At 49.2% G+C, this 12,088-nt stretch overlaps 10 non-coding genes across 10 annotated transcripts; 3 read left to right on the top strand and 7 right to left on the bottom strand.

Moving 5' to 3' along the window:
* Nucleotides 1-1,295: 1,295 nt before the first annotated feature.
* Trnap-ugg lies at nucleotides 1,296-1,367 on the bottom strand. Its single transcript has one exon. It is a non-coding gene; the product is annotated as a tRNA-Pro (tRNA).
* Nucleotides 1,368-3,006: 1,639 nt separating this feature from the next.
* On the bottom strand, nucleotides 3,007-3,078 carry Trnap-cgg. The gene has a single exon. It is a non-coding gene; the product is annotated as a tRNA-Pro (tRNA).
* A 235-nt stretch (nucleotides 3,079-3,313) lies between these two features.
* Trnav-uac lies at nucleotides 3,314-3,386 on the top strand. The gene has a single exon. It is a non-coding gene; the product is annotated as a tRNA-Val (tRNA).
* A 1,413-nt stretch (nucleotides 3,387-4,799) lies between these two features.
* On the bottom strand, nucleotides 4,800-4,871 carry Trnap-ugg. The gene has a single exon. It is a non-coding gene; the product is annotated as a tRNA-Pro (tRNA).
* Nucleotides 4,872-6,511: 1,640 nt separating this feature from the next.
* Nucleotides 6,512-6,583, bottom strand: Trnap-cgg. Its single transcript has one exon. It is a non-coding gene; the product is annotated as a tRNA-Pro (tRNA).
* A 235-nt stretch (nucleotides 6,584-6,818) lies between these two features.
* Nucleotides 6,819-6,891, top strand: Trnav-uac. Its single transcript has one exon. It is a non-coding gene; the product is annotated as a tRNA-Val (tRNA).
* A 1,403-nt stretch (nucleotides 6,892-8,294) lies between these two features.
* On the bottom strand, nucleotides 8,295-8,366 carry Trnap-ugg. Its single transcript has one exon. It is a non-coding gene; the product is annotated as a tRNA-Pro (tRNA).
* Nucleotides 8,367-10,005: 1,639 nt separating this feature from the next.
* Nucleotides 10,006-10,077, bottom strand: Trnap-cgg. The gene has a single exon. It is a non-coding gene; the product is annotated as a tRNA-Pro (tRNA).
* A 235-nt stretch (nucleotides 10,078-10,312) lies between these two features.
* Trnav-uac lies at nucleotides 10,313-10,385 on the top strand. The gene has a single exon. It is a non-coding gene; the product is annotated as a tRNA-Val (tRNA).
* Nucleotides 10,386-11,790: 1,405 nt separating this feature from the next.
* On the bottom strand, nucleotides 11,791-11,862 carry Trnap-ugg. Its single transcript has one exon. It is a non-coding gene; the product is annotated as a tRNA-Pro (tRNA).
* Between the last annotated feature and the right edge of the window lie 226 nt (nucleotides 11,863-12,088).

The following is a 12,088-nucleotide window of genomic DNA, read 5'->3' as shown; positions in this document are numbered from 1 at the left end:
CGGTCAAATACTGTTGCTCTCTTATTGCACCGGTATTTGGTAACTGAGAACGCCCCTAGCTCCATTATGGCTGGCAAAATTTATAATCCGGTTCTTCAGGGCTACTTCAAGTGCGCTTGCTACTGGCTTTCCTGAGCTCACCCTACTCGCCTTGTCACAGCTCTGTCAAAGTGTGATGCTAACTAATAATGAGAAACTCTTAGCCACGCTCAATCTTACATGCCACCCCTTGGTTGTTGCCGTCGCTAGTAAGATGAGGGTAGACTGTCGCACAATTAAGCTGAATCTCCACTCACGGTGCACATATCCCGCAAAGACAACCTTGTTTTCCGTTGCATGCAAAATTACCGTCTGCTTTTCTACCGAATTCCACCTACGTACTTTACTGGTGCCGCATTCTTGTTATATCCACGTGCTATAACAGGCGTCTACTCTTCATTGAGGAGCTGCAACCGGGGCTGAGTTCCACCTACTCTTCAGCACGGTCAAAATGGCAGGGCTCGTCCGGGATTTGAACCCGGGACCTCCTGCACCCAAAGCAGGAATCATACCCCCTTTTTTTTTTTTTTTTTTTTTTTTAATTTTTTTTCGTTTTTAGATTGGGAAATTGCATCTGCTACCACCTGTACCCGAAACCTTCGTAATCGCCTTCACGCGTCGGACCAGAGTGTCAATTGCTCACGTCGAATAAGAAATTCGTTTGATATTGACGGCGAGCTTTTTGCGCTGACTCAGCCACTGACGTGCGATCAGTTTGCACAAAACGCGAGGGCTCGTCCGGGATTTGAACCCGGGACCTCCTGCACCCTAAGCAGGAATTATACCCATTTTTTTTTTTTTTTTTTTTTTTTTGAACCTGTCTCCGCTGTTAGGACACTAAGCAGTGTGGTTAGCTGCATTCAGCCCCCGTGGCAATGTCTTGCAGTCCTCCAGCTTTGTTGACCACAGTTAGGTGCCTCGATAAGAGGTGGACAGGTGTCGCATCGCTCTCGCCGTCACTTGTTACCACGAATCGTACTTAACGTAGTTTTCTGCAAGCGTCAGTCGAGCTAAGTCGGGCCAAGTCGCATAAGAGGAGCAACAAAATGCGCATTTCCGGTACCGGGAATCGAACCCCGGCCTCCTGGGTGAGAGCCAGGTACCCCAGCCACTTTTTTTTTTTATTTTTTTTTTTTTTAACGCTTCGGACCAGAGTGTCAATTGCTCACATCGAATAAGAAGTTCATTTGATATTGACGGCGAGCTTTTTGCGCTGACTCAGCCACTGACGTGCGATCAGTTTGCACAAAACGCTAGGGCTCGTCCGGGATTTGAACCCGGGACCTCCTGCACCCAAAGCAGGAATCATACCCCTAGACCAACGAGCCACCTGGCTGGAGCAGTCAAGTTAATCCCAAGTAGTGCGCCTCACAGGGAACACAAACTTTCACGTGAATTCGCAAGATAAACGCTTTCTGCAGGCAGCACTCACCACTGATGAGAAGAATATTAAAGGCAACGAATAAAAAGCGAAATAACTGCATCGAGCACTGCTTATGAACAGCCGGCAGTGCCTCAGTTTCGGTATGTGGTTTCTCAGGGTTAAGAGAAGGCGAATGCACTAAACAAAAGAACATCGGGAAACCAAGCACCAACTCATAACGAAAAGATTGCACAATATACTGCAAGCAAAATTTCCAGAAGACGGATACTGAAGACGCCGCAGACAAAAGAATTATTCTATGCAGTAACGAATATCTAGGAAGCGTGAATTGCATGTGCTGCTCCACCACACAACTTCTTTTGATACTGTTTTACTTATTCTAAATTTTCATTACCTCATCGTCTCTAGAATACTGTGCGGTTATCACCTGGTTTCCAACAGCGATAGTAGTAAGTAAATCGACTACAAAGTCTTTCAAAGTAGGTCAGACACAAAAAAAAAATCGGAGCTGCGTGTAGCTCATGTCATTCTGCTTTCAATCGTGAATCTCCGGCTGGGAGTAGTGGCGTACTTCTGTAATCCAAGCTTCTGGGAGGCCGTTGTGTGGGAGAGATCTGGAAACAACTACAGATTCGACCGTTCCACGAGCTCAGGAACGGCCGCGATGCCTTCATCGAGCTCTGCAGATCGACAGATGATAGTGTGGAAATTTCGGCAAGCGGTGGCTAAGGGTTAAGAGAAGCCAAACGCACTAAACACAAGAAAGTCGGGAAACCGAAGCACACAACTCATAACGAAAAGATTGCGGAATGCAGTGCGAAAGCAAAACTTCGAGAAGACCAACTCTGAAGCCATCGGCGAGCTAGGAATTATTCCGCACAAGAAGCGATCATGTAGGAAGAGCGAGCCGAAGCTGTCGCTCGACCACACAATAAATTTTTGCTTAATCCCAATTTGCAGTACCGGTTCGACACTAGAATACTGCGCCTTGGTTCTTCCAAAAGCGATAGTAATAAGCACGTCCACTGCAGTGTCATTTGGGGTAGTGAGTCAGACATGGGGAGGATATGAGGCGGGTGGAATATGCAACGGCAGGGGCATTGCAGGGCGGCCGCCGACTCCTTGGGCTGTGGCGCGCCGGTGCCGGCGGCGGCCTGGCTGGGCTGCTGGTGCCTCCATGTAGAGCTGCCGCCGAGCCCAGGCACCGTGCCGCTAACGAAGCGATTGCCTTTGGTGACATCTTTTGCAATAACGACTGCGCGAATCGACGGTATCTCGTAAGGAAGGAAAGAGCAGCAGCTGCCGCCGAGCCCAGGCGCCGTGCCTAACACGCAGAAGGTCCCCGGCTCGATTGCGGGCGGAAACCCGTTTTCGTCGCACTCAGCAAGACACTTGCTACGATCTCTACTGTGACCATTTAAATCAACTTCAAACGTTCCATCAGCAGGGTGCACATGGCTCAAATGAAACATGAAACGGTTTCAGAACTGGTTGTCGGATTTTAGCGCTGACTTGGAGGCCTGGAAATGCGCGAAACAGCCGCCGCCATGCGATTTGTTACCGCACCGTTGTACAAAACGCAAGGGCTCATCCGGGATTTGAACCCGGGACCTCCTGCACCCGAAGCAGGAATCATACCCCTAGACCAACGAGCCTATTCGTTCCGAAAACGCACTGCATGTGAATGACGCCACCTTTGATGGTCTCACCATGTAGGGCTGCAGCTCAGCCAGCGTTCTCCCTGTCTGTCGCGGTTGGATTGTTTCCATCGACGTCTTTTACTACAGGAACTTCACGAATCGGAGGGAGCTCGTTGCCGATGCCCTTGCTAACACAGAAGACAAACTGTTGCTATTACGAGTCTCCGGGTGGTACATGAAAAGAACCGTCGTTTCCGTGGTGTAGCGGTTATCACGTCTGCTTTACACGCAGAAGGTCCCCGGTTCGATCCCGGGCGGGAACACAACAATTTTAATCTATATTTCGGATTTCATTTCCGAGATGACCTCACGTCCGCGTATGCAGAGACAAGCAATGTCGTATGCTAGACGGATAGGGCGTCATTTTACGGTCAAATACTGTTGCTCTCTTATTGCACCGGTATTTGGTAACTGAGAACGCCCCTAGCTCCATTATGGCTGGCAAAATTTATAATCCGGTTCTTCAGGGCTACTTCAAGTGCGCTTGCTACTGGCTTTCCTGAGCTCACCCTACTCGCCTTGTCACAGCTCTGTCAAAGTGTGATGCTAACTAATAATGAGAAACTCTTAGCCACGCTCAATCTTACATGCCACCCCTTGGTTGTTGCCGTCGCTAGTAAGATGAGGGTAGACTGTCGCACAATTAAGCTGAATCTCCACTCACGGTGCACATATCCCGCAAAGACAACCTTGTTTTCCGTTGCATGCAAAATTACCGTCTGCTTTTCTACCGAATTCCACCTACGTACTTTACTGGTGCCGCATTCTTGTTATATCCACGTGCTATAACAGGCGTCTACTCTTCATTGAGGAGCTGCAACCGGGGCTGAGTTCCACCTACTCTTCAGCACGGTCAAAATGGCAGGGCTCGTCCGGGATTTGAACCCGGGACCTCCTGCACCCAAAGCAGGAATCATACCCCCTTTTTTTTTTTTTTTTTTTTTTTTTAATTTTTTTTCGTTTTTAGATTGGGAAATTGCATCTGCTACCACCTGTACCCGAAACCTTCGTAATCGCCTTCACGCGTCGGACCAGAGTGTCAATTGCTCACGTCGAATAAGAAATTCGTTTGATATTGACGGCGAGCTTTTTGCGCTGACTCAGCCACTGACGTGCGATCAGTTTGCACAAAACGCGAGGGCTCGTCCGGGATTTGAACCCGGGACCTCCTGCACCCTAAGCAGGAATTATACCCATTTTTTTTTTTTTTTTTTTTTTTTTGAACCTGTCTCCGCTGTTAGGACACTAAGCAGTGTGGTTAGCTGCATTCAGCCCCCGTGGCAATGTCTTGCAGTCCTCCAGCTTTGTTGACCACAGTTAGGTGCCTCGATAAGAGGTGGACAGGTGTCGCATCGCTCTCGCCGTCACTTGTTACCACGAATCGTACTTAACGTAGTTTTCTGCAAGCGTCAGCGTAGCGTCAGTCGAGCTAAGTCGGGCCAAGTCGCATAAGAGGAGCAACAAAATGCGCATTTCCGGTACCGGGAATCGAACCCCGGCCTCCTGGGTGAGAGCCAGGTACCCCAGCCACTTTTTTTTTTTTTATTTTTTTTTTTTTAACGCGTCGGACCAGAGTGTCAATTGCTCACATCGAATAAGAAGTTCATTTGATATTGACGGCGAGCTTTTTGCGCTGACTCAGCCACTGACGTGCGATCAGTTTGCACAAAACGCTAGGGCTCGTCCGGGATTTGAACCCGGGACCTCCTGCACCCAAAGCAGGAATCATACCCCTAGACCAACGAGCCACCTGGCTGGAGCAGTCAAGTTAATCCCAAGTAGTGCGCCTCACAGGGAACACAAACTTTCACGTGAATTCGCAAGATAAACGCTTTCTGCAGGCAGCACTCACCACTGATGAGAAGAATATTAAAGGCAACGAATAAAAAGCGAAATAACTGCATCGAGCACTGCTTATGAACAGCCGGCAGTGCCTCAGTTTCGGTATGTGGTTTCTCAGGGTTAAGAGAAGGCGAATGCACTAAACAAAAGAACATCGGGAAACCAAGCACCAACTCATAACGAAAAGATTGCACAATATACTGCAAGCAAAATTTCCAGAAGACGGATACTGAAGACGCCGCAGACAAAAGAATTATTCTATGCAGTAACGAATATCTAGGAAGCGTGAATTGCATGTGCTGCTCCACCACACAACATCTTTTGATACTGTTTTACTTATTCTAAATTTTCATTACCTCATCGTCTCTAGAATACTGTGCGGTTATCACCTGGTTTCCAACAGCGATAGTAGTAAGTAAATCGACTACAAAGTCTTTCAAAGTAGGTCAGACACAAAAAAAAAAATCGGAGCTGCGTGTAGCTCATGTCATTCTGCTTTCAATCGTGAATCTCCGGCTGGGAGTAGTGGCGTACTTCTGTAATCCAAGCTTCTGGGAGGCCGTTGTGTGGGAGAGATCTGGAAACAACTACAGATTCGACCGTTCCACGAGCTCAGGAACGGCCGCGATGCCTTCATCGAGCTCTGCAGATCGACAGATGATAGTGTGGAAATTTCGGCAAGCGGTGGCTAAGGGTTAAGAGAAGCCAAACGCACTAAACACAAGAAAGTCGGGAAACCGAAGCACACAACTCATAACGAAAAGATTGCGGAATGCAGTGCGAAAGCAAAACTTCGAGAAGACCAACTCTGAAGCCATCGGCGAGCTAGGAATTATTCCGCACAAGAAGCGATCATGTAGGAAGAGCGAGCCGAAGCTGTCGCTCGACCACACAATAAATTTTTGCTTAATCCCAATTTGCAGTACCGGTTCGACACTAGAATACTGCGCCTTGGTTCTTCCAAAAGCGATAGTAATAAGCACGTCCACTGCAGTGTCATTTGGGGTAGTGAGTCAGACATGGGGAGGATATGAGGCGGGTGGAATATGCAACGGCAGGGGCATTGCAGGGCGGCCGCCGACTCCTTGGGCTGTGGCGCGCCGGTGCCGGCGGCGGCCTGGCTGGGCTGCTGGTGCCTCCATGTAGAGCTGCCGCCGAGCCCAGGCACCGTGCCGCTAACGAAGCGATTGCCTTTGGTGACATCTTTTGCAATAACGACTGCGCGAATCGACGGTATCTCGTAAGGAAGGAAAGAGCAGCAGCTGCCGCCGAGCCCAGGCGCCGTGCCTAACACGCAGAAGGTCCCCGGCTCGATTGCGGGCGGAAACCCGTTTTCGTCGCACTCAGCAAGACACTTGCTACGATCTCTACTGTGACCATTTAAATCAACTTCAAACGTTCCATCAGCAGGGTGCACATGGCTCAAATGAAACATGAAACGGTTTCAGAACTGGTTGTCGGATTTTAGCGCTGACTTGGAGGCCTGGAAATGCGCGAAACAGCCGCCGCCATGCGATTTGTTACCGCACCGTTGTACAAAACGCAAGGGCTCGTCCGGGATTTGAACCCGGGACCTCCTGCACCCGAAGCAGGAATCATACCCCTAGACCAACGAGCCTATTCGTTCCGAAAACGCACTGCATGTGAATGACGCCACCTTTGATGGTCTCACCATGTAGGGCTGCAGCTCAGCCAGCGTTCTCCCTGTCTGTCGCGGTTGGATTGTTTCCATCGACGTCTTTTACTACAGGAACTTCACGAATCGGAGGGAGCTCGTTGCCGATGCCCTTGCTAACACAGAAGACAAACTGTTGCTATTACGAGTCTCCGGGTGGTACATGAAAAGAACCGTCGTTTCCGTGGTGTAGCGGTTATCACGTCTGCTTTACACGCAGAAGGTCCCCGGTTCGATCCCGGGCGGGAACACAACAATTTTAATCTATATTTCGGATTTCATTTCCGAGATGACCTCACGTCCGCGTATGCAGAGACAAGCAATGTCGTATGCTAGACGGATAGGGCGTCATTTTACGGTCAAATACTGTTGCTCTCTTATTGCACCGGTATTTGGTAACTGAGAACGCCCCTAGCTCCATTATGGCTGGCAAAATTTATAATCCGGTTCTTCAGGGCTACTTCAAGTGCGCTTGCTACTGGCTTTCCTGAGCTCACCCTACTCGCCTTGTCACAGCTCTGTCAAAGTGTGATGCTAACTAATAATGAGAAACTCTTAGCCACGCTCAATCTTACATGCCACCCCTTGGTTGTTGCCGTCGCTAGTAAGATGAGGGTAGACTGTCGCACAATTAAGCTGAATCTCCACTCACGGTGCACATATCCCGCAAAGACAACCTTGTTTTCCGTTGCATGCAAAATTACCGTCTGCTTTTCTACCGAATTCCACCTACGTACTTTACTGGTGCCGCATTCTTGTTATATCCACGTGCTATAACAGGCGTCTACTCTTCATTGAGGAGCTGCAACCGGGGCTGAGTTCCACCTACTCTTCAGCACGGTCAAAATGGCAGGGCTCGTCCGGGATTTGAAACCGGGACCTCCTGCACCCAAAGCAGGAATCATACCCCCTTTTTTTTTTTTTTTTAATTTTTTTTCGTTTTTAGATTGGGAAATTGCATCTGCTACCACCTGTACCCGAAACCTTCGTAATCGCCTTCACGCGTCGGACCAGAGTGTCAATTGCTCACGTCGAATAAGAAATTCGTTTGATATTGACGGCGAGCTTTTTGCGCTGACTCAGCCACTGACGTGCGATCAGTTTGCACAAAACGCGAGGGCTCGTCCGGGATTTGAACCCGGGACCTCCTGCACCCTAAGCAGGAATTATACCCATTTTTTTTTTTTTTTTTTTTTTTTTGAACCTGTCTCCGCTGTTAGGACACTAAGCAGTGTGGTTAGCTGCATTCAGCCCCCGTGGCAATGTCTTGCAGTCCTCCAGCTTTGTTGACCACAGTTAGGTGCCTCGATAAGAGGTGGACAGGTGTCGCATCGCTCTCGCCGTCACTTGTTACCACGAATCGTACTTAACGTAGTTTTCTGCAAGCGTCAGCGTAGCGTCAGTCGAGCTAAGTCGGGCCAAGTCGCATAAGAGGAGCAACAAAATGCGCATTTCCGGTACCGGGAATCGAACCCCGGCCTCCTGGGTGAGAGCCAGGTACCCCAGCCACTTTTTTTTTTTTTATTTTTTTTTTTTAACGCGTCGGACCAGAGTGTCAATTGCTCACATCGAATAAGAAGTTCATTTGATATTGACGGCGAGCTTTTTGCGCTGACTCAGCCACTGACGTGCGATCAGTTTGCACAAAACGCTAGGGCTCGTCCGGGATTTGAACCCGGGACCTCCTGCACCCAAAGCAGGAATCATACCCCTAGACCAACGAGCCACCTGGCTGGAGCAGTCAAGTTAATCCCAAGTAGTGCGCCTCACAGGGAACACAAACTTTCACGTGAATTCGCAAGATAAACGCTTTCTGCAGGCAGCACTCACCACTGATGAGAAGAATATTAAAGGCAACGAATAAAAAGCGAAATAACTGCATCGAGCACTGCTTATGAACAGCCGGCAGTGCCTCAGTTTCGGTATGTGGTTTCTCAGGGTTAAGAGAAGGCGAATGCACTAAACAAAAGAACATCGGGAAACCAAGCACCAACTCATAACGAAAAGATTGCACAATATACTGCAAGCAAAATTTCCAGAAGACGGATACTGAAGACGCCGCAGACAAAAGAATTATTCTATGCAGTAACGAATATCTAGGAAGCGTGAATTGCATGTGCTGCTCCACCACACAACTTCTTTTGATACTGTTTTACTTATTCTAAATTTTCATTACCTCATCGTCTCTAGAATACTGTGCGGTTATCACCTGGTTTCCAACAGCGATAGTAGTAAGTAAATCGACTACAAAGTCTTTCAAAGTAGGTCAGACACAAAAAAAAAATCGGAGCTGCGTGTAGCTCATGTCATTCTGCTTTCAATCGTGAATCTCCGGCTGGGAGTAGTGGCGTACTTCTGTAATCCAAGCTTCTGGGAGGCCGTTGTGTGGGAGAGATCTGGAAACAACTACAGATTCGACCGTTCCACGAGCTCAGGAACGGCCGCGATGCTTTCATCGAGCTCTGCAGATCGACAGATGATAGTGTGGAAATTTCGGCAAGCGGTGGCTAAGGGTTAAGAGAAGCCAAACGCACTAAACACAAGAAAGTCGGGAAACCGAAGCACACAACTCATAACGAAAAGATTGCGGAATGCAGTGCGAAAGCAAAACTTCGAGAAGACCAACTCTGAAGCCATCGGCGAGCTAGGAATTATTCCGCACAAGAAGCGATCATGTAGGAAGAGCGAGCCGAAGCTGTCGCTCGACCACACAATAAATTTTTGCTTAATCCCAATTTGCAGTACCGGTTCGACACTAGAATACTGCGCCTTGGTTCTTCCAAAAGCGATAGTAATAAGCACGTCCACTGCAGTGTCATTTGGGGTAGTGAGTCAGACATGGGGAGGATATGAGGCGGGTGGAATATGCAACGGCAGGGGCATTGCAGGGCGGCCGCCGACTCCTTGGGCTGTGGCGCGCCGGTGCCGGCGGCGGCCTGGCTGGGCTGCTGGTGCCTCCATGTAGAGCTGCCGCCGAGCCCAGGCACCGTGCCGCTAACGAAGCGATTGCCTTTGGTGACATCTTTTGCAATAACGACTGCGCGAATCGACGGTATCTCGTAAGGAAGGAAAGAGCAGCAGCTGCCGCCGAGCCCAGGCGCCGTGCCTAACACGCAGAAGGTCCCCGGCTCGATTGCGGGCGGAAACCCGTTTTCGTCGCACTCAGCAAGACACTTGCTACGATCTCTACTGTGACCATTTAAATCAACTTCAAACGTTCCATCAGCAGGGTGCACATGGCTCAAATGAAACATGAAACGGTTTCAGAACTGGTTGTCGGATTTTAGCGCTGACTTGGAGGCCTGGAAATGCGCGAAACAGCCGCCGCCATGCGATTTGTTACCGCACCGTTGTACAAAACGCAAGGGCTCGTCCGGGATTTGAACCCGGGACCTCCTGCACCCGAAGCAGGAATCATACCCCTAGACCAACGAGCCTATTCGTTCCGAAAACGCACTGCATGTGAATGACGCCACCTTTGATGGTCTCACCATGTAGGGCTGCAGCTCAGCCAGCGTTCTCCCTGTCTGTCGCGGTTGGATTGTTTCCATCGACGTCTTTTACTACAGGAACTTCACGAATCGGAGGGAGCTCGTTGCCGATGCCCTTGCTAACACAGAAGACAAACTGTTGCTATTACGAGTCTCCGGGTGGTACATGAAAAGAACCGTCGTTTCCGTGGTGTAGCGGTTATCACGTCTGCTTTACACGCAGAAGGTCCCCGGTTCGATCCCGGGCGGGAACACAACAATTTTAATCTATATTTCGGATTTCATTTCCGAGATGACCTCACGTCCGCGTATGCAGAGACAAGCAATGTCGTATGCTAGACGGATAGGGCGTCATTTTACGGTCAAATACTGTTGCTCTCTTATTGCACCGGTATTTGGTAACTGAGAACGCCCCTAGCTCCATTATGGCTGGCAAAATTTATAATCCGGTTCTTCAGGGCTACTTCAAGTGCGCTTGCTACTGGCTTTCCTGAGCTCACCCTACTCGCCTTGTCACAGCTCTGTCAAAGTGTGATGCTAACTAATAATGAGAAACTCTTAGCCACGCTCAATCTTACATGCCACCCCTTGGTTGTTGCCGTCGCTAGTAAGATGAGGGTAGACTGTCGCACAATTAAGCTGAATCTCCACTCACGGTGCACATATCCCGCAAAGACAACCTTGTTTTCCGTTGCATGCAAAATTACCGTCTGCTTTTCTACCGAATTCCACCTACGTACTTTACTGGTGCCGCATTCTTGTTATATCCACGTGCTATAACAGGCGTCTACTCTTCATTGAGGAGCTGCAACCGGGGCTGAGTTCCACCTACTCTTCAGCACGGTCAAAATGGCAGGGCTCGTCCGGGATTTGAAACCGGGACCTCCTGCACCCAAAGCAGGAATCATACCCCCTTTTTTTTTTTTTTTTAATTTTTTTTCGTTTTTAGATTGGGAAATTGCATCTGCTACCACCTGTACCCGAAACCTTCGTAATCGCCTTCACGCGTCGGACCAGAGTGTCAATTGCTCACGTCGAATAAGAAATTCGTTTGATATTGACGGCGAGCTTTTTGCGCTGACTCAGCCACTGACGTGCGATCAGTTTGCACAAAACGCGAGGGCTCGTCCGGGATTTGAACCCGGGACCTCCTGCACCCTAAGCAGGAATTATACCCATTTTTTTTTTTTTTTTTTTTTTTTTTGAACCTGTCTCCGCTGTTAGGACACTAAGCAGTGTGGTTAGCTGCATTCAGCCCCCGTGGCAATGTCTTGCAGTCCTCCAGCTTTGTTGACCACAGTTAGGTGCCTCGATAAGAGGTGGACAGGTGTCGCATCGCTCTCGCCGTCACTTGTTACCACGAATCGTACTTAACGTAGTTTTCTGCAAGCGTCAGCGTAGCGTCAGTCGAGCTAAGTCGGGCCAAGTCGCATAAGAGGAGCAACAAAATGCGCATTTCCGGTACCGGGAATCGAACCCCGGCCTCCTGGGTGAGAGCCAGGTACCCCAGCCACTTTTTTTTTTTTTATTTTTTTTTTTTTAACGCGTCGGACCAGAGTGTCAATTGCTCACATCGAATAAGAAGTTCATTTGATATTGACGGCGAGCTTTTTGCGCTGACTCAGCCACTGACGTGCGATCAGTTTGCACAAAACGCTAGGGCTCGTCCGGGATTTGAACCCGGGACCTCCTGCACCCAAAGCAGGAATCATACCCCTAGACCAACGAGCCACCTGGCTGGAGCAGTCAAGTTAATCCCAAGTAGTGCGCCTCACAGGGAACACAAACTTTCACGTGAATTCGCAAGATAAACGCTTTCTGCAGGCAGCACTCACCACTGATGAGAAGAATATTAAAGGCAACGAATAAAAAGCGAAATAACTGCATCGAGCACTGCTTATGAACAGCCGGCAGTGCCTCAGTTTCGGTATGTGGTTTCTCAGGGTTAAGAGAAGGC

This window comes from Schistocerca piceifrons, unplaced genomic scaffold (genome assembly GCF_021461385.2).
Source record: "Schistocerca piceifrons isolate TAMUIC-IGC-003096 unplaced genomic scaffold, iqSchPice1.1 HiC_scaffold_528, whole genome shotgun sequence".
NCBI lineage: Eukaryota > Metazoa > Arthropoda > Insecta > Orthoptera > Acrididae > Schistocerca > Schistocerca piceifrons.
The sequence above is the reverse complement of the archived record's forward strand: the minus strand, read 5'-3'. Positions and strand labels throughout refer to the sequence as shown.